Here is a 22,487-nt window from a genome sequence, read left to right on the forward strand (position 1 = left end):
TCAGTTCATCAGGCTAACAAACCGCCCCTTTGATTTCTGATTCACAATCCGTTTGGTGGAAGAATTCTCCTTACAGAAGGGTAGACAAACTTTAGGAATTCCTTTATCACAAAAATAATTCCTTGAGCTTTTGTAAAGAAAGTAGCTTTTTGACTCTTATTCAGGCAATGATCTCTAGACTTTGTATCTTGGAAAACTACTCTCTACATAGATTAGTACCAGAATTTCCATCTAATCACCTTTCTCTCTATGGAGTTATGGAGCTTTGAGGCACCACCGAGGCAAGATGAGCGCTGTCCAGAAAAAAAAAAAAAAACATTACAAAGACTCTCAGCATGCAAAGTGTTGTTGGCTAAAAATCCAAGACTGCATTTAGGTATCACTCAAAGAATAGGATCTATTTGATGCTGGCTGTGGGGCAGTGCTATGATTAGTGTGGCAGGTGCAGTGGCACCGGGGAAGGAGTGTCAAAGTCCTTCTCAAGGCCAATTATTTCTATCTTTTACCACCAAACCAGAGGATACAGAAGTCTATGATCCTTGCTTGCATTAGGCAGATGCCCCCTTGCTGCACCATTGAGCTGTCTTCACTGTTCAGATAGTAATGTACCGCCATTTTGCTGATCACTGAAGCATCCATTCTACCTCAGCTGCGTTCTTAAGCCAGACCAGACATCACCGGCTATGTCTGATGACTTATTTTGCACATAACTAAACAAAGGCGTTATGAAATGGGTTTGTGAGTCAGTATTAAGCATCCGAACTTGCCAAATACCTCGCAGTTGCCACAGAGCAAATTTGAGGTGGAATCAGAAATGAGTCACGCAGAACTCTCTCATTACCGGGGAAGCCTCAATTAGAATAAAGCCTAGGGTGTATTTTTCCAATAGCGTGTGAATGGTGTTGTAACTCATCAGCGCCAGAAAGAACATATCAACATATTAACTTGCGTTGAATATAGAGAAGAGCCAAGGATTTCCAAAACTGCACCTCCCAGCACTTGGCAAGTAGCTTACCCATTGGAGAAGCCAGCAGCGCTGAGGCACATTGTGAAATACGTTATAGGTTCTCTACAGTCACATTAACAATTAATGGATGCCGAGAGGTGGATCGTGTCCCCCATATAGCTTGGTGAGATTTGATTCTGGTCTCTTGCGACCAAAGCCGAGCGAAAAGCTTTGCGGCAGGGCAGTGAAATCTGGTACTCACTTCCTGGCATCTTTGGCATGTTTTCCCCCTGTCTTTTTGCTTCCGACCTACTGTTTTTGACTGTGTGCTATACTTTGTTTTTGCTGATTTTGGAACTTTGCCAACTTTACCACTGCTGATCAGTCCTAAAGTGCAAGTGTTCCCTGGGCAAAATGTGACTGTAACTGGTTATCCATGATTGGCATATTTGATTTACTGGTAAGTCCCTAGTAAAGTGTACCGTGTGTGCCCACGGCCTGTAAATTAAATGCTACTAGTGGGCCAGTAGCACTGATTGTGTCACCCACATAAGTAGCCCTGCAAGCATGTCTTAGACCTGCCACTGCAGTGTCTGTGAGTGCAGTTCTTAACTGCCATGTCGACCTGGCAGCTGCACCCACTTGCCAGGTCCAAACCTTCATTTTTTCTACATGTAAGGCACCCCTAAGATAGGCCCAATCTAGCCCCATGGGCAGGATGCTGTGTAGGTGAAAGGTAGAACATGTACTGGTGTGTTTTGCATGTCCTAATAGTTGAATACTGTCAATTTCGTTTTTTCACATTTGCAAGGACTATCTCTCCCATAGGTTATCATTGGAGCTGCCTTATAACATCTTGCAAGTGTAACTTCTGTGAAAAGATAGAGATTTGGAGGTTAAGTTCCCTGAACTCAGAATTTAAAACTACGCCATTTAGTGAAGTTAGTTTTTAAATTGTGTTTGAAAATGCACATTTCAAAAGTGAGCATTTTCTTGCTTTAGCATCCTGTGCCTCTGCCTGCCTGTGGAATCCACGTCTGGTTTAGACTGACAGTTGGGCTGTTTGTGCTTTCACTATAGACAGTCACACAAAGGGAGCTGAGGTGTGCCATGCATATCCTGATGGCCGATCACCAGGCTGATGGGCCTTCCTGAGCTAGAGTGTTGGGAGGAGTTGTCACTGACACCTGAATAGGGCTGTGCATGGCCTCTCACAGTGCTGTCTCCTCTCTCCTGTAGTGTGTCTGCATCCAGGTCAGGGCAAGGGAGGATCTGTGCACTATAAAGTCTATCCTTTGAAGACTGCATACTTCAAAAGCCAAAAGGGTTATAAGTAATGGACCTGTAACCCCAGAATTATAGAACACTTCTGGACTGAGGGTACGGCCAAGAACTAAAGCTGAAGAGCTGTCAGGAGTATTGTGCCTTTGCTGTGTGTTGCTTTGCTGGGTTGGCCTATAGTTGCCTCTTCTGTCTGTGGGCAGTGAAAGAACTTGACTTTGCTTTCTTGTATCCCACTTTTCAAAGGTTCTCCAAGGGCTTAAGTGTGCTTGCATCCCATTGGAAGTCTCAGGGCCATCGAAGACTTCATCTGCAGCATCTCTGAACTCCACTGCTGCGAGTTCTGACCTGCCAAGTGGTGCCAACTTCAGTTCTGAATCCTTGGAGGTGGTTCTGCTGCTTCAAGACATGCACATCTATGCATCACCCTTCTAGCACTGTTTTCCTTGCCTCAGGCTTGGCGAGAGGTTGAAAAACGAATGTATCGCCGCAGTGCGGTTGAAAAATCTGCCGAAGCCCCAGTCCTGAGCACTGAGTCTCCAACGTCTGAGACCCCCGCTCCAATCTTTTTTTTTGGAAAACATATTCTATTCGTCAATAAGCAGTTACAACGCAGGGCTCTGTACTCCAGAGGCCTCTGCCAAATCAGACATATGAGAACAAATATGCAATTGAAATTTTTAGACAGAGGATCAAAATGCATAACCAATATATGCTGAACAGTAAAAAAAGATTCCCCCCAACTCCCCCCTCCCTCTCCCAACCCCCCAAGGTCGATCTACAGTCGCTTGATCGTGTCCACAGCCTAAATAACCAACCAAGAATCCCACCCCGGAAGCATGCATTCCCCACACCCTCCCCCCCACTTAGCACCTAGGCAGCACCAGCAACTATTCCAGTGGATGAGTCTCCGCTTCTGTTGGCGGCTCTAACCATAAACCCCGATAGTCTGCCCACCTTTTCCAAATCTTATAGTGCTTGCTCGGACATCCCCTGGCCACAAAGATGGGCTGCTTCAACCCCATGCAGAAATCTAACCCATTTTTCCAGGCAGCCACTGAGGGGGCCCGCGTCGCCTTCCATTCTCTGGCAATATCCAGTTTCGCCAGCGTTAACCCCAACAGCATAAGGTGTCGTTTATGGATATTACCCCCTATCTCCTCCATGACATGTAATAGGGCCAGCTGCGGTGTCCAAGGGAGCCCCCACCCCAACACCTTCGAAAGGCATGCAAAGACCCCCCTTCAAAAGCGATCTAGGGACGTACACTGCCAAACAGTATGTAAAAAAGTGCCCTCTTCACGTCCACAGCGAAGACAATTTGGGGAAGCAATCAGTCCCGTCCGCCACAGTCTTGTTCTAGTAAAATAGACCCTGTGGAGATATTTGAATTGAACCAGATGGAGTCGCATAGCTATTGCCGCAGCCCACGGAGCCGCTAGTGCCTCCCTCCAGTCTTCCTCCTCCAGGGCACCTACATCGGCTTCCCAGTCACCCTTGTAAACCAATCACATTTGTAATGTGGGGGAACAGTGAGTTACCAGGGATTGATATATCCAAGAGATCTTTTTTCCCTCTAGGTCCCCCATAAAGACTTTTGCCTCAAGCGGACTAAATTCAGGGAGAGACTCCAGTCCCTCCAGGCTAGGAGACAGGGCGTGGCGAAACTGAAGATACCGAAAGAACTGAGACTGTGGCATATGAAATTCCCTCTATAGGTCACGGAAGGGCTTGAGTGTCGTGCTGCTCATCACGTCTCCCAGAGTTGATATGCAAATGTCGTCCCATCCCCGGAAGCCCTGTACGGCCGCTAGTTGAGACAAGCGCCCATTATTCCACTGAGGGGTCTCCCGTGTCAGGGTAGTCCACCAGCCCATTAGCTGCAGGGCCTGCCTCCAGATCTGGAACACCACACGCGTGACCGATGGAAGCGCATCCCGCAACGGCGCCAAGTATAGGAGTGTGTGTAGAGAATGGCGCCCCATGAGTTGTCATTCCAAGCCATACTCCGGGTCTCCCCTATCGCTATACCACCACTCATTAAGTATTAACAAATGCGATACCTGGTAGTACGACAGAATGTCCGAGGATGCCCCCACTCCAATTTTGATGCAGCCCTGCTGTGCAGCTGAAGGAATTGGCATATCACCTGTCTGCGGCTGTGGAAATCGGCACAGTTCCTGTTTCACTGCCGCATCGACCTGCAGTGGCTGGATTTTCTTATGCATCGCACCTGTGTAGCAAATCTACATCGACGCTGAGATTCAGAAAAGAACCGAGGCTGCATGTCCGGAGAAACGATGCATCACCTCTCCATGCAGTAAGAAACTAATGCATCACTTCCTCTCACAGTAAGGAACCGGCACATCTCCCCTGCATAGCAGTAAGGGACCGATGCATCACCTCCCCCGGGAGCAAGGAACTGATGATTCTACCTTCCCTGCGTGTAAGGAACTGATGCACCGCTTTGCTTTCCGGTACCTCACCTCCTCTGTGCCTGTTTTCGGCTTGTAATTTTGAGACACCCCAGGTACTTTGTGTTAAAAGTGACGCATTCATAGGTCCATATGGGCTGAACTATTTTAAACATTTTTAAAGTGATATCTTGATTGGTGTATGTTGGATTTTTGTCATTTTGGTCTTGTTTGTTTGAGATAAAGATGTTATTTTTCTAAACTGTGTGGTGTTCATTTATGTGGTGTTTTCACTGTGTTACTGTGTGTTTGTGTACAAATGCTTTACACGTTGCCTCTGGGATATGCCTGACTGCTCATGCCGATCTACCAAGTGGATGAGCAGGGGTTATTTTAGCTGTGTAATCCCTTTACCCTGACAAGAAGGAAGGGTCTCTACTTGAACAGGGTGCAAGCCACTGCCAACTAACAAAGACTTTATAAAATCTCTAGACAGTAGACATTTCTTTTTTTTATATTTCTGCTAACAAAGAAAGTGTACCAGGCTCAGGAAGTACATAGGCCCTTTTGTCTGTTTCACTGAGATGTCAGGAACAATTAAACAAATCAATGTAATATTAGGATGCATAAATGTTTTTATGAAATTCGTAATACTCGGTGTGCTAAGTGGTCACACACATCTGAAATGACAGAATTAAAAATATTGGTGGAAGGTAGCTCATTGATTTTCATTGTAATGGAAAAATTTGCATTTCATATCGCACTCACCTGCTTCTTTTAAATATGTGCATTGAGAGGGTTGCCACCATGTTATTGCAGTTAACAAATCTATGAATTCGAATTCCAGGTTTCTGATCTATACTCAATCCATTTGAATTATGTTGACATGTTCTGAGCTATAGAGCCTTGTCTTAATCGTAAATTGCCTTGAAATATTTGTCTCCCTGCTGGTCATAGTTAGGGTTGTGAAAAAATTGCTTATTATTCCAGTATGAACTTGTCAACAATGTGAAATTGTGTAATACTTAGGTGCCGATTCCGATCCTGGAAAAAAATTCCCCGTACGAATCGTATCCGGTATTTTTACCGTACAAATCGTCCAAATAGCGTACAAACTGCCAAGTAGGATTGGTATGGGAAAAAGTCCATACGAATCACATTGGGAAAATTTCCCCACACGTCCTCGGGTCGGAAAATGTGTCCGACACATCCCCGGATGATTTACTGTACGAATCGGAAAAATGAAGTCCGACCGCGCAAGTACGATCTGTCCCGTCCTTCCGATTTTACAAACGTATGGAAAAAACACCGTACGGACCGAACTCCTATAGCAACCATCGAGACATGTGCCCGCATACGTGCCGAACACCCCACCTCAGACCCCGTATGTATGCGCAGAACACCCCCCAGCCCTCATATGTACGCGCCGAACACCCCCCCAGCCCCCGTATGTACGCGCCAAACGCCCCCCCGGCCGCGGATGTACGCGCCGAACCCCAACCAGTGTATGTACGGAGCGTACCCCCACCCGTGTATGTTTGGAGCGTACCCCCACCCGTGTATGTACGAAGCGTACCTACACCCCACCCGTGTATGTACGGCACGTACCCCCACCCGTGTATGCATGGAGCGTACCCCCACCCGTGTATGAATGGAGCGTACCAACAGCCCACCCGTGTATGTACGGCGCGTACCAACACCCCACCAGTGCATGTACGTGCCGAACACCCACCCGTGTATGTACGGAGCGTACCCCCACCCGTGTATGTATGGAGCGTACCCCCACCCGTGTATGAATGGAGCGTACCAACAGCCCACTAGTGTATGTACGGCGCATACCAACACCCCACCAGTGCATGTACGCGCCGAACCCCCACCCGTGTATGTACGGAGCGTACCCCCACCCGCGTATGTATGGAGCGTACCCCCACCCGTGTATGAATGGAGCATACCAACACCCCACCAGTGTATGTACGGTGCGTACCAACACCCCACCAGTGCATGTACGCGCCGAACCCCCACCCGTGTATGTACAGAGTGTACCCCCACCCGTGTATGAATGGAGCGTACCAACACCCCACCAGTGTATGTACGGCGAGTACCAACACCCCACCAGTGCATGTATGGAGCGTACCCCCACCCGTGTATGAATGGAGCGAACCCCCACCCGTGTATGAATGGAGCGTACCAACACCCCACCAGTGTATGCACGGCGCGTACCAACACCCCACCAGTGCATGTACGCGCTGAACCCCCACCCATGTATGTACGGAGTGTACCCCCACCCGTGTATGCATAGAGCGTACCCCCACCCGTGTATGAATGGAGCATACCAACACCCCACCAGTGCATGTACACACCGTACAGACGCCAAAAACACATGTACTGAACCAGGACAAACCAAAACAACACAAGGAGAGTCAATTCGATTCACACAACACCACAAAACATGTCCAACAAGCCCAAATACACCCCATACACTGACCTGCAACTGCCAAACAGCTAAACAGAGGCCCAAAACACAACCACTCCTTATAACACACCCACCCAAAGTTCAAACAGAGCCACACCCACAAATGGACCAATAAAAAGGCCCAACACACACAAACCATGATCCTTTGCAACAGATCCATTACTGCCAGACCACAGAGACAACGCACTGCACCATACTACAGCCATCAATACACCTTACACTTGCACTCCTTCACACAACCACCATCACAAACACCCCCTCATCACATTCACACACACACCTTCACAACCACACTCACACACCCACAACCACCCACCCCCACACCCCCACAACCATCCACACCCCACACCATGCCCACTAACAAGAATCCAAAGTTCACAAAGGATGAGCTGGAGGTCCTTGTCGACGAAATCATCAGAGTCGAGCCACAGCTCTTTGGAACATTGGTCAGACGGACCAGCATATCCGAAAAATCTGCCATGTGGCAGAGGATTGTCAATGCTGTGAATGCTGTTGGGGCCACCAGAAGGACCATGCATGAGTGCCAAGCCAGGTGGTACGATCTGCGGAGGACAGTCCGCCGCAAAATGACGGACGATCACAACCAGGGGAACATCACTGGAGGAGGGCCGCCCCGCAGACTGGTACAGTACCATCACTGGGAGGAGAAGGTGATGGCCACGCTGCCGCCGGTGGGAGTAGACGGAGTAAAAGGAGTCCCAGACCCTGGTGAGTACACAAACAACTCACCTCACATGGGGGGAACACCATACACAACCAAAATCCCAATCATGCACGCAACCCCCCCAAAGCCAGCACCGGACACAACCACACTCCAAAAACACACACATGCCACTAGCGCCTCCATGCCCCATGCACCAAGCAAGGCCATGCCAAGTCACAGGCCACACAAAACACCAACACAAGACAGGATGTCCCCGATGCCGGGAGGGTGGGCCCCAAAACTAACACATAGCAACTCTGAAGCACACAACAATGCCCTCAGCCCATATGGCCTAGGGCACAGCCATACAAACAGTGTGTCCCCACACAGTACTGTGTTGCCTGCAAATGGTGGCCGCGTTGCAGGATGACATGGGTATGAAGGCAAAATTTGCACATAACAGCAGCTAATGAAGACGCATCACTCTGGAAGAGTGTCAGCACACACCGCCACAGCAGCAGCGCAGACTCAGACACTCCGCCCAATGGGTGCCCGGAGATTAGAAACAAACCCACATGAACAAGCCAATGGCCTTTGAAAGACCTGCAAACTGTGTGTGCCCAGGAAGCTGGGCTGAGGTGACAGAGGGTGACACACAGAGGGAGGGAGGAGGCTGACAGAGGGAGGGAGAAAGGGAGACAGAGGGAGACGGACAGAGGGAGGAGGGTGACAGAGGGAGGGAGAAAGGGAGACAGAGGGAGACGGACAGAGGGAGGAGGCTGACAGAGGGAGACGGACAGAGGGAGGAGGCTGACAGAGGGAGGGATAAAGGGAGACAGAGGGAGACGGACAGAGGGAGGAGGCTGACAGAGGGAGATGGACAGAGGGAGGAAGCTGACAGAGGGAGGGAGAAAGGGAGACAGAGGGAGACGGACAGAGGGAGGAGGTTGACAGAGGGAGGAGGGTGACAGAGAGAGACGGACAGAGGGAGGAGGGTGACAGAGGGAGGGAGAAAGGGAGACAGAGGGAGACCAAATCACCCTTGAGTGGTGTGGCCATGTCCGCTCGTCAGCAGGTGGACTGTGTGCATGTAGACAAGGTTTGGCAGTGCCTGAACCCCCCCCTCTTTTTCCTTTGATAAACACTAGGCCATGTGTCAATCTGTGCACGAGTACATCCGTGCTGCAGGCACAAAACTAACCTTACACCCAGTAAACCCACCCACTGTGTTTGTTAGAACCCTGTCACAAATGCTTAAGTTACCTACCTGCATTCTCAAATAGCATGGAAAAAACACCATTTGGCCACGTACAGTGCAACACGTAAGGCGGCTCTGCATGGCTTGCTACGCCCGCTCACTACACTGCTGACTGCGTTCCAAAAAGATGCATCAACTAAGATTGTGTCACACATAGGTAAAGTGTCGAAAGCTGTGGCCAAGGGACATACCCATGCACAAGTGCACTGCGAGAGGAATGCAAGCCATATCCAACCACCCAGAGGAACTGTGCCAACTCAAAAATGAATGAAACATGGATGTCGCATGTAACACAATTAACATTGTCTCTCTCACACACAGGTCAACGTCGTCGATCTCCCCCCAACACTGGGGGGGGAAGACTCACAGGACCAGGCTCTGCGTGAAGAGGACCCCACCGGCAGCGACGACTCTCACCACTCCGTAGATGACCCAGACCAACCTGGCCCCTCTGGTGTCCAACCACCTGCAGCACCTGTGTCAGGTACAACTGTGCCAACCACCACCCCGATTCCTGCCACATCCCAGGAGACACCCAGGAGCCCTGCCCGCACACAACAACACAGCCAGTCTGTCCAGGAGGGACAAGGTTCTCCGGGCACCCAGGAGGAGGCAGGCGACACCGCAAATGCCATCCCTCAGGGGTCCCGGAGACCCGATGTGCCCACAACGGCAGGCCAGGTGCAAGTGGGCAGGGGTGGTGGGAGTGGAGGACGGTGGAGGCGCGAACCTGACCAGTTGGCTCAGGAACCAGTAATGTCACACGTCAGCAACATCCTGGACACATACCGGCGTGATGTCAGGGGCCTCAGCCAGGTAGTGGAGACCCTCAATGAGATCAAGAACATGTAGGCCGAGCAATATGCCAGTCAACAGCGACACCAAGGACGGATGGAGGCAAGACAGGCTGAGCTCATGGCGGTGCAAACGGAAATGACCCGTGTACTCCGCCGGATTGCCGACAACATGGGCAACCCTCCCTGTGCCACCAGGCGAAGAACATCACCACCCACAGGGAGGGATCAGGAGGAGGATTCATCCGACGGAGCATCCCAAGCATCGTCACGGCCTGCTTCTGAGGGTCCCCGCAGGAAGGTGGGTCGTCCACGCAAAATACCGTGAGAGTCAGCGGAACATCACCATCTCCCAGGTCACCTGGCCTGGCACCTGGCCCTCTGGCCCAACAGCAGCACATTAGCAGATGACATTCTCTGCCACATGGACTTGCTGGTCACTGTCTGACCAATGTTGTCAAAGACTGTGGCAAAGACTCTGATGACTTCCAATGGCAAGGATACCAACTCCCCCAGTGAACTTTGGATTCTACACTCCCGCCAAGCACCTCTTGTCATCCCCCCAAACACGTACCTTACCACAAATAAATATCTTCACAATCACGAGATGATGCCGTAATTTTGCATTATTCCACTACATGTGTGTGTTGTAAAGTCAAACCATGCCTGAATTCTGAAGTAACTCCAACCATCCATACCCTGGGGTCTGAGTCTGGCACAGGACACACATGGGTCACAATGTATCATCCAATACAGACATGGAGCACCATACTCACCCGTGATAGGCCCAACCAGCTGAGGGGGTGCCCGCACAACTGTGCCCTTAGACCTATTTAGAAGAGCAACAGTCATGCGCAGAGGTCAGGGATCATGTGGAGTGTCCTGGGGTGCTACTCCCAGGTATGTGTAGACAGGTGGCAGAACCATGGCCTGCATGCTTGAGTCAGGTGGATGTTGAGAATGGTGGGCCGGCCAAGGTTGGATGCATGGAGATGGCACAATGGGGTCTTGGATCACAGTGCCACAAGGTTGTGTTGTGGTTGTGGGCTGCATCCTGAGTGTGTGCGTGGATTGAGAAGGTCATCCTGCAGCTGGCAGTGATCCATTCCCCCATCTCTGTTGGACGTTGATGTGGCCTGCTCGCCGGATGTAGAAGCAGAGCTGTGCAGATGCACCCTGGATGTGGACAAGTATCATGGGAGTTGTAACGCACATGTCCGTAGAGTGCAGGGTAGAATTAGACACAGATGTCGTAGTTGACTTGGGGGAGGGTCTCTCTTGCCTTGAGGTGGATGGAACTGGGGATCTTGTGCATAATGCAGAGTGTGCTGCAGCATGAGGCACAGATGCTGCTGATCAGCAAAGCACATGTCAGCAAGCAATCCATGATGAACACCAGCTCGTTTCCGTTGACACTGGGTGCCCTTGCTGCAGGGCCTGCAGCAGCATGCGCCATGTCAAGAAAACAATGCCCCAAGTTGCACACAAAGACAAGCATCTCAGGAAGGAACTATGCAAAAGGTGTATGTCAAGGAGGAATGTCTAGTTCAACATGCCACACACACACACACACAATGGATGCACATGCAGCACAGTGGCCGTCGTGGAGACTGACATGCCACAATACCTATACAGCCATGGACATCATGCACAATACAGATTCTAATCCCTGACAAACAGCTTGCATCTTGCTACTCTACACATAGACTCATATGCACCATCTCTGATAACTATGCCAGACATGCCGCATGCACAGTGGCAACAGACCACCATTGACAGAGATGAGGCACCTTGGAGGCAGAGGGACACCTTTATTAGTCATGTGTGTCGGAATGCTAATGCAACTCTGTCAACACATACACAGGTCATGTGGATGAACATGTGGGACCGACACTGGCACCCCCCTTTGCACCACAGATGCTGGAAATCCATAGAACTGGCACACAAGTGACGGGTTACAGCTAAACACCCCCTCTTGCTCACGGAGAGGCTGCCATACACCATTGAGCCTCCAATGGGGAATTCACACACCATGTCAACCCGGTGCAACCCGTATGTTTCCGAGGGCAGTGTTACACACATTGATGGCTTCATCACAATCCACAATCCCATTACAGATGACTGTCACCAAGTCTGACCATCAATTCTGGTGAATTCAGCTCCATGTCATGTGCCCCATGGTGATTCTACATGTATGCTAAGTATCCAAACATGAACAGGAGCAGTGCACACACAATCAAAACAAATACCACACCCAAAAAGCCGTGCTGCATCCCTTACCCTAAGGAGATTTTCAAACTTGTCCGTGCATGTAACGCTGATTCAGCACATGTTGCTGTGTTCATGACGAATAGCAGGAGCACAACAATGCCACCAGCAGACAGCATGCGCAAGTACCTGTGGATGAGAGACACACCAGAAGTCAGCCAAAAGAAGCACATCCGCATGCATGTGCATGTACTCGAAACGTATAAGGTTGTCAACATGCTAGGTGACAATGATGACTCTGGAAAAACATTCGTCTATTGCACCATCACTCGAGTGACACATCCAAACACTCCTCTGACTCACCTGGCAGACATGCCGATGGACACACACATTGCAACACATGCCACACACGGCCCAATGCGTGCACACTCAGACACTGGAACCCACCACTAAGCAAAGAAGTTGCGTATGAGCCGACTCTGGATGTCCTCTACCGCCTCCTCCTCCTCCTCCACATCACTTGCCTCGTGACCAAGCCCTTCATCCTCCACGGGTGCATGGTCCTGCTCAACTGGATCCAGGATGAGTGGCACAGCTTTCTCCACTGCCATGTTGTGCAGCATGCAGCACACGAGGAAGATCTTGCAGACCTTCACCGGTGCATATGGGAGTGCGCCACCGGTCATGTGGAGGCAACGGAATCGGCTCTTCAGGAGGCCAAACGTCCTCTCTATCACTCGCCTGGTCCGCCCATGGGCGTTGTTGTAGCGGTGCTGGGCAGCCGTGCTGTGGTTGCGGAGAGGCGTGATCAGCCATGGCATGTTGGGATAGCCAGCATCCCCTACATGGAAACATCATGGACAAAAGTGGGTCAGAAGAAGCAGTAAGACAGGAAGATGACGCTAAATACAGGACTGACATAGTATACCCACCAACAATACATGCTCGTTCGTTGCACAGCTGCAGCATCATTTCAGGCACCCTGCTATGCCTCATGATGTAGGCATCGTGTGCTGATCCTGGAAAATGAGCACAGACATGTGAAATCACCATGTTGGCAAGACACACCACAAGGGCATTAATGGAGTGGTAATGCTTGCGGTTCCTATACGCTACCTCCTGTGCCTGTGGTGGTACCAAAGCCACATGTGTTCCATCTATGGACCCAATGACATGGGGCATCCCTCTCAGGACATAGAACTCACGCTTGACACCTGTCAACTGCTCAGGAGTTGGGAATTTAATGAACTCATCCAGGTGATCCAACATGGCCTCTAAAAAATCATGCAGAACATGGCTGAACATGGTTTGGGACATGCCACCAATGTCAGCAATGGTATGTTGAAAGGTACCCGTGGCAAAGAAATGTAGGGCTGCCATCACCTTCATCTTGGGTGTCAGTGCAGTAGGATACCTGTGTAGCGGTTGGAGGTGTGGTGCCAGCCGTGTCGTCAAGTCCTCAATCAACTGTTGGGGGAAGCGGTAGCAGCGTATACAGTCATGTTCCCTCAGGTCAGCCATATCCGGAATTGGTCGAGGGAGAGGCGGAGCCCTGCAGTGAATTTGAAGGGACAACGAAGAGTGAGTACAGTACACCACCAATGTCAATGTACTGAGCACATGTTCAACAGGCAATACACATATGCCACATACAGAGTCAGGTCTGTGCAATATGCCCTGGACATGTATGCCAGGCAGGTGACACTCCTGCCAAGAGCCAGCTACAAACGTCGATTCTCAACCTCAATATGCCATGCCATGAAACTAGCTGTGGGCCAGTGTAAGTGAACAGGCAGACGCATTACAGGAGTTACAGACATCCACATATGTGCAGAAGAAGGATGTTTATTGTACAGACAGGGTGCGGAACACTAGATGCACAGGTCACATGTCATTGAAAAAGGACAGACCACACACCTTGCCATGAAGGAGTACATGTCAAGACTGATCACACATACATTGAGAGTATGCAGATATGTCCTTGTTATGAAACTCCGTGTCCATGCATACATACACACCTTACGTCGAATTACACATGTGGGCTGGTGTGTGTAACAGTGTGCCATGCCCATCTACACACAGACACATGTTGGTTGCAGCAACTGCACCTACAGCAACTGCACCTACAGCAAACCTATGGGAACACATGACACACACATGACATAGTTACAGCGTGCAACGCGGGCATTCACATCTCAGGGGTAATATTCCGTGTACCTGGCATCAGGGGACAGTTGCGGGTGTCGGTGACAGTGCCATGCCAGTGACGCATGGCTCAACAAGTCTGTACTACATGCACACATGTCAAAGGAGTGAAGGGGATGTGTGGCACACAGTGCACCATCACACATGACATGTGTACACAGCCCATCATACTTTTATTAGCTTCACACCTCAGGAGTAATGTGCCACATCACAGCCTGACACACCTGTGCCCGACACATATAGTACTGCACAGACAATGCCTTGATGTCCAGCCTTGGCCAAGTATGACAGCTCTATTCCTGTCTGTGTGCCGCCTGTCACCACTGTCAGATGTGAAACACACCGTACATACGCTCTGAGGGCCAGTGTAGGGTCCGTATCACTATGGGAGTGCTGGTGTATGCGTAAGCCATAGTGATACGGACCGTACACGCGTGTGTATGGTCCGTATCACTATGGGAGTGCTGGCGTATGCGTACGCCATAGTGATACGGACCGTACACGCGTGTGTACGGTCTATATCACTATGGGAGTGCTGGCGTATGTGTACTCCATAGTGATATGGACTGTACACGCGTGTGTACGGTCCGTATCACTATGGGAGTGCTGGCGTATGCGTACGCCATAGTGATACAGACCATACAGGCGTGTGTAGGGTCCGTATCACTATGGGAGTGCTGGCGTATGCGTACGCCATAGTGATACGGACCGTACAGGCATGTGTACGGTCCCTATCACTATGGGAGTGCTCGCGTATGCATACGCCATAGTGATACGGACCGTACACGCGTGTAAATTTTGAAATAACATAGGGGACACATGAGAGACAAGTATAAGGGCCTAAATGCATGCTGGATGTCATGGAGACCGAGTTTACAGTTTGAATATTTGCATCAGGTGGCCAGCAGAAGTCGGTTGGAAACAATATACTTTGTTGCAAAGTTGTTGTTGACTTGACATCATGCTCAATTTTTAAACCATGCAAAGCCACTCACTGGGGTAGGTTTAAAGGGATTGGAGGAAATGTAGGATGCTAATGTGACTGACCAATCTCTCTGTACTCCTGTAAATGAAACAGGCCAGCAAGTCAGATTTAATGCAGCCAGGTCCCATGAGAGAGCACTTGCCTGCACATCCTTTCATTCCACAACACTGCTGCTGCTCGTGATTCCTCTGGCACCATGTCCAGGTCTGTGGAGAGGGCCCAGCCATTCACCATGGAGGAGAATATGGCGTTGGTGGATGTGATCCTCCCACAGTACACCATGCTGTATGGTCGACCAGGGGAGCAGGTGAGGGCTGACTCCAGTAGCTTAGACTGTGCCCCTTTTTTGTGACTGTGACTTCTGGCATTGTGTCCCTGTGTGACAGACATGCAATGTTGTTTAGAGTGGGTCCCAGGGTGGGGAAGGCCTCATGTCTCCCATGCAGAGCATGCTGTAGTTCCTGTGTGCACTCCTCACTTGCATAGTGCTTACTGTGACAATCAATGCATGGTGCATGCCACATTCTGCCTGGCTACTGGTCCTGGGAATGTTGTTGCTACAGTCCTGAAGTGATTCTGTGGTCCCCCCAGTGTGACAGGTGACAGTACCCATAGATGTGTGTTTGTTTAGTGTACCTGTGCTGTGAGTGTCCAAATTATGTGTTTGTCCCCTGGACATTGGTGTGTGTGTGTAAGTCCCCTGTCATGTGGGTGAGTGCATATGGGGAGTGTTGCACACCAGCTGCATGAGGGATGGATATACCCTGCCCATGTGATGTGAGCAGGGAGCAGTGCTGTGTGACTGCCGTGCTGAGCCAGCCCCACACCTGTGACACCACCCAGTCTAGTGGCACATGGGCAGAGTGAGGTTTGTACCTGCAGTTGGCAATGGCAGGTGATTGTCCTGTGCCTGTGTGTGTCTGTGTACTCTGCTGAGGTTGCGTCAGTGGGCTGGGGCATGTGACTGCTTTGAGGTGCTGTCCATAATCCTGGTGTAGCTTGTGATGCACAGTGTGATCCAGGATCATTGATTGTGTGGCACCCCTCATGCCACCTGTGTACTTTCAATGCCACGTAGTGCATTTTGCCTTCCCCAGAGGATAATGTCCCTATGACAAAGGTGCAATGAGTTGCCTGCATACCATGGCCTATTCAAACAAGACAAATGATTAATATGTGTGTCTCTGTGTCATTGCTCAGGTGTCTTAAAGTATTCTCACTTTTGCATCCTCACAGGTAGGCGTCCATGCCAAGGGGGAGATATGGAAGCAAGTCGTCAGTGCCGTGAGGAAGACGGAGGGTCGGAAGCGGCACCTAGCCCAGGTGAGGAAATGCTGGCAGTATATCCAGTGCTGGACGAGGAGGATTGCACGGGTCCTGCTGGGGGACTCACCTGAGAGCCACAAGAACGGTGGGCGCCGGCGTCTGACCCACATCCATAAGCGTGTGCTGGCGGTGGTCTTCCCCGACTTGGAGAGGCGCTTACAGGAGAAGCAGCAGCAGGAAGGGGGTAGGTACATGTGTGTTTGTTGTGTGTCACCAGCTTTTGGAAGTGCGCAGTTGCATGGATACACTGCCAGGGTTTCAATGTGCAGTGCATAACCAGTTCCCCAAAGTAAACCGGTGCTGTTCTTCCTCCCTTCCCCTCCCTGCCATGTGATCCCTGGTCTGTGTGTAGTCACTCTTGCACAAGGTATTCTAGGCTGGCAGTTAATCCAAGTGCCCAATGCTTGCAGCATCATGTGTGGGGGTGGTGTGTAACAAGTTTTGGGACCTTGCCTGTGCCCTGGCCAGTTCTGTCATTGTGGGGTCCATGTCAGTTGGCACTGATGCTGAGTCCCGACATAGGAGTGTGTCTTTAAAGTGTACTGCCTTACAGCATGCATGTCCAATGTTGTGCCCTCTGACACGATGTGCATGAGTGGGAGTAATGCATAGTGCAGGGATGGTTGCTTCAGTTGCAGTCATATCCATCCTGGACCATGGAGGAGTGTGGCCACTACCGTGCCCTGGGGCACCTTTTCCTAGGTATCATGTGTGTCATCCAACAATGTGGACATTCTCTGTGTCTTCGGCATAGGTTGGGCTCTGTGGCATTGTACCCTGGCCTCATCTGTAGTTACGTAAACTGTGCTACATGTGTCCACTGTACAGTGTGACCCAATTTTGCTTGTGCATACTCACAGTTCCGCTTTGCCTCTATCTAATTTTTATAAAATCTATCATGACTTTATTTGTAACTTGAGTGCCTTTTTTACAACTAGAGGCAAGGTTAGTACTGGAGGCCCACAGGTAAAGGCTGGGAATCCCTGGTACACTACTAAATGTAAGGAAAAAAGGGCGGCACTTATCCTTGAAGTTAAGAAAAAAGACTCCTCCGCAGTCATTAGAGCTGGGAAGGAGTATACCAAGGCCCAGAGGGAGGCTAAGAAAAGCTGGGATGAGGCCCATTGGGTCAAACTAAAACATGCATCAACCGAGAAAGACTCGAAAAGCTTTTGGGATTTAATTAACAAGAGGGCCAGTAGCACCAACTCCCCATTGTCCAATCACCAATCATATAACTGCCACCCAATGGTCGCTTCACTTTTCTAAACTGTACACAGGGGATGTTAATCCGCCCTTTCCTCCCGAATTAGCTTATTCATCTCCCATTAGAGCTCCCGGTTACCATCGGGATCCCTTTGCCTTACATGAGGTGATGGTAGCAATCAAAAGTATAGTCCCTGGCAAGGCAGCAGGTCCAGATGGTCTCCCTGGCGATTTGCTTTTTCATTTTGCTGAGCCTTGGGCAGTCCTTATTCTTCTGACCATGAATTTGATAGCTAGAGGATCACCAGTGCCTGACTCTTGGAAGGGCGCCGAGGTGGTCCCCATTTTTAAAAAGGGGAATAGGGAAGATCCTGCCAACTACCGACCGATTAGCTTAATCGATGTGATCCAGAAAGTGGTCGGCAGGGTCTTACTAGCTAGGTTGGGTATCTGGATGGAAGACAACAACATTCTCTCCCATTTTCAAGCAGGCTTTAGGTCTAAAATGGGAACAATCGACCAGGTTTTCAGATTCCTTATGATCTATTGGAAGATAGTACTTCTGGGTAGGGGCAGCTTGTATCTCGCTTTCATACATCTGAAGTCCGCTTTTGATCTAGTGCCCCGAAAGAAACTTTGGCTTACCTTACAACGACTTGGCGCTCCCCCTTTGGTCTTAGACATGATCCAGCGCCTACACCAAGGCAACTATGCCAAGGTTAGATGGGGATCCCAGGGGCAATTGACTGAGAGAATCGCTGTGAACAGGGGAGTCCGACAGGGATGCGTTCTGGCACCCACCCTGTTCTCTCTTTACATCAACGGGGTGGTTGATTTTTTACACCAGGACCCGGCCGATGCTGCATCACTGGCCGGGGAGAAGATCCCGACTCTCCTGTTCGCAGACGATACTCTCTTGATTTCAAAATCCCCGGGGGAGCTACAGAAACTTCTGAACAACTTTGCCACTTTTTGTGATTCACATGGCCTGACAGTTAATAACTCCAAAACTAAGACCATGTGCATTAATCCGTCCAAACGCTTCAGAAACCATTTCACCCTAGATGCTGTCCCATTGGACAATGTGGAGGGTTTTGACTATTTGGGAATTTCACTTGCTAAAGATATGAATTGGGGCCCCCACCTTGCCAAGATGCTCTTAAATCACAAGAGGTCATCCGGCGCTATCCTGAGAGAGCAGCGCCTTGCTGGGTGTAGGCCCGTGGCCCCTGTTCTTGCGGTCTACGCCGGCAAAGCACTCTCTTCAGCCCTGTATGGGTTTGAGCTCTGGGGTTTTCAGAACGTGAGCGATCTTGTTTTGGCAGAAAACAAGTTTATGAGAGATATGCTTTCCTTACCTTCCTCGACGCCACTGAAGCCCCTATTTTTTGACTTAGGGAGATACTCATTCCAAGACATAGTACGGCTGCGTCCCCTTTTGTTTTGGGCGTGTATAAAAAGGACTGACGAACTCTCCCATTATGCTGCAGCTTTTGATGAACTTGTTGCAGCGGACTCGGGGAGTAAGATAAAATGGCTAACAGACCTCCGAAAACTTCTAACCGCCATCGGTCTAAACGAGGCTTGGCGCTCCCAGACCCCACCTACAAAACAGGTTATAAAAAAATTGTATTGGGAATGGGTTCAGTCACAGGTCATTCAAAATCCTAGACTGGGGAAACTGGCGGAGGGCTTCTTCCAACATAAACACACTTGCTCATTGGAACCCTATTTGGATTTCATCCAGATCCCTAGACACAGGGTATTATATATGAAGCTGAGATTCGGGATGCTGCCGACTAACAGCTTTGTTACACGTTGGAAAGGACCAACTATGACACCTTTACTCTGCCCGGGCTGTGCCTATCACAATGAGTCGACGGCACTCCTCTTGTTTGCTTGCCCGGCGTTTAGGCTCCCTAGAAAGAGGTGGCTTAAACCGGTCTGCAAACTATTGGGCCCAATGTGCCATCGCAACGCTCTCCGTATCCTTTGCACTGATACCTCTTCCCTTACCCTGATATGTGGGGTGGCCAAATTTTTGGGAGCAGCCTGGCTAATTAGAAGCAAGTTACTGGCCAGGAAGCCTCTTTGCCTAACTAGTGCAGACACCGATGGCGACCAGCACCCACTTAGCTAAGGCCTGAGGCTGGGGTCCCTTCCTTTTACAGGGTTCTAGTTTATACATTTTAGATTTAGTTTCTTTTTTTAAGGTTCTTTTAAAAATAACAATCGAATTATGAATTTTAACTTATTGTGGATAATTTACTATATAAGCTGTGCCAGATGACGATTTAATGACTTTTAAATTATTTGTATCTATGTAAATAATGTGTACATTTGGAAATGTATTGCTTTTATGATATTTTTTATATCGAATAAAGCTTATACTACAGTGCCTGTGTGTCTTGGTACGACAATCTGATGATGGTTGGTTGTCAATGATGTATGTGGACAGGCGCAACAGGGGTGCTTTGTGTACAATCAGGATTTAGTGCAGCCCATGTGTTTTCATCCCAGAGTAAGAGGTGTAAGTACTTCCTCTGTCTCAATTACATTGTCTCAGGTAGGGGGTGGTTTGTGCGGGCAAGGCCTACATGTCAAAATCTGAAGTCTCCTTGCTAGGTGTGGCCTGTGTGTGATGTTTGTCTGGACATACACTCAAGGTGCAGTGACCCAGTCATGTTGGGCATGTTTTAATGCGTTAGCTTTGCAGCATGTGCAAAAAGTCAATAGACATGGTTCCTGCTCATCCCTTTTTTGGCAATGCTGTGTGGTACAGATGCTGTGCACAATTGTCCCCAGAGCCTGGCTCCTCTGTCCAATTTGATATCAAGTAATTTGCTGTTGGGTCATGCTCTCCATTGTTTCTCAGTGGCATGGTGGGTCAACCAGCTGTGTGTTGCAGGGCCTACATATGTACCTTGTATTGTAGATGTTACTCATGTTGCTTTTCAGGCTATGCACTGTGACCTATGTAGATTTGACTCATGTGACATATGTATACAGGTGTCTGATTATTTCCTGTCTCTTCACCTTGCCCACAGCATCGTCGGGGGACTCCGAGGGAGACACTGGCACGGACCGTGAGGAGGGAGCAAGCACCAGTGGCAGCAGTGCTGTCTTGTCCGGAGCATCGAGTGGCACGGAGGCCGAGGGGAGTGAGGCGGAGGACCTGTCCAGTATTACCACCGACTATGACGCTGACGGGTCCGAGGCTGAGCTCCCAGAGGGGGCGGAGGCTGCTCCCACAGCTGAAAGCAGCACTTGATCTCTACCCGCCCCCTCCGTTCCCATCACTGGCCTCCCACTTGCTCTGGTCCCTTCCCGCCGTGCTAGGTCACCACATGTCTCCTTCTTGCCAGGCACCGCGCCCCCTGCCCCCGTCTCCACTGCTGCCGCGAATGCCGAGTCTGTGGACATCCTGCGCTAGTTGCAGGTTTGTCAGACTGCGATGCTGAATGTCCTCCATGGCCACACACGAGTGCTCACCCAGATGGAGGCATACATGGAGGGTATCTCAGCTGCGCAGTCTGACCAACGCCAGTTGCTGAGGTCCATAGACTCGACACTGACTGCAGCAGTGGGTCTCCTGCAGCGCTACGTCCCCCCCACTACCCCTGCCCCATCCACACTTCCCACTCCCATGCCTGTCCCAAGCACACCCAGACGTACCCATGCACGCACCCCACCAGACACAGGCACCACACCACCAGGGAAGGCCAAGCGCACACCTCCTGTCACGCACACACAGGGTCCGGGGGCAAACGTAAGACATGCAGCCACAGTGGGAGTCCACATTCATCACAACCCCCGCCTCCAAATCCACTCCCCTCAGCTCTCCTGGCCAAGATTCCACCAAACAATCCTTCCTGCCACTCTGTCCTTGAGCCCCAGTGTGACACCACCACGCAAGTGGTCAAAGGAGTCCCCGGTCAGGGTAGTTGAGTCCCCCCCCCTGTCCACACCCTCCCCCAGTAGCGCTGCGACCCATCCCTCTGACCCCCCCCCCCCTCCTTGGGGCCTGTGGTTCCTTCGGGTGCAGGGGAGACGCTGGAGGACCTTGCAACCGTGTGCAGCGCCATTCTCACCTCCACCTTTGGCGCTGCCCCACCCCCTGTGGTGGAGTCCTCCGTCCCTGCACCCACAACACCTACCCTTGCCCCTGCTGTCCCTGTGGTGCCTGGTCCTTCCCCCCCACATCCCTCTGCCCCCCCCCTGTGGAAGACAAGGAACTATAAACTGTGCAGGCAAGCCAGGGGACACGTGTTCCAATGTGTCCCCCACTAGGGATGGAAATATGGACTGTCCTATGGGGCTTGTTAATAGTGTACAAATGACAACCTCTTCGATTTTCATGCTGAATAAAGCATTTTTTTTCATTTGAACACTAATGCTTTTCTGGTATTGCTGTTGGTGGTGCTGCTCCATGATTTGGGGTGGGGATAATGTGTTAGGTGTCTGGGAAATGTAGTAGTGTGCTGCTCATGGGGTGGACTCTGGTATCTGTGTGCAATCACAAGGTATTTGCAAAATAACTTTGTTCATGTAAGCTCTTACTGCATGGTGACATTGTCCCAAGGTGTGTTCCTTCCTCTGTGGACCCTGACATCTTCCCTGCAGGGTGTTCCCTTAATGTTGTGCTGAGCTGTGTCTACATATCCTTGGTGTGTGACGGATCCATTCAACTTTGCCCATGCATGCTGGGCAATGTCCCCACCTGCATC

General features: G+C 50.4%; 1 long non-coding RNA gene across 3 annotated transcripts in view; it reads left to right on the forward strand.

Annotated features, from left to right (window-relative positions):
- LOC146856984 (uncharacterized) overlaps positions 1-22,487 on the forward strand; it is a 266,518-nt gene that overhangs the window by 190,264 nt on the left and 53,767 nt on the right. Inside the window, exon 5 of one of the 3 annotated variants that reach the window (XR_014979518.1) lies at positions 2,474-4,894. The exons of the other annotated variants lie outside the window; for them this stretch is intronic. This is a non-coding gene — a long non-coding RNA (uncharacterized LOC146856984). Of the gene's footprint in view, positions 1-2,473; positions 4,895-22,487 lie in introns of those variants that run through there. 3 annotated transcript variants of the gene reach the window in all.

The sequence above is a fragment of the Triturus cristatus genome, chromosome 3_2 (genome assembly GCF_964204655.1).
Source record: "Triturus cristatus chromosome 3_2, aTriCri1.1, whole genome shotgun sequence".
NCBI lineage: Eukaryota > Metazoa > Chordata > Amphibia > Caudata > Salamandridae > Triturus > Triturus cristatus.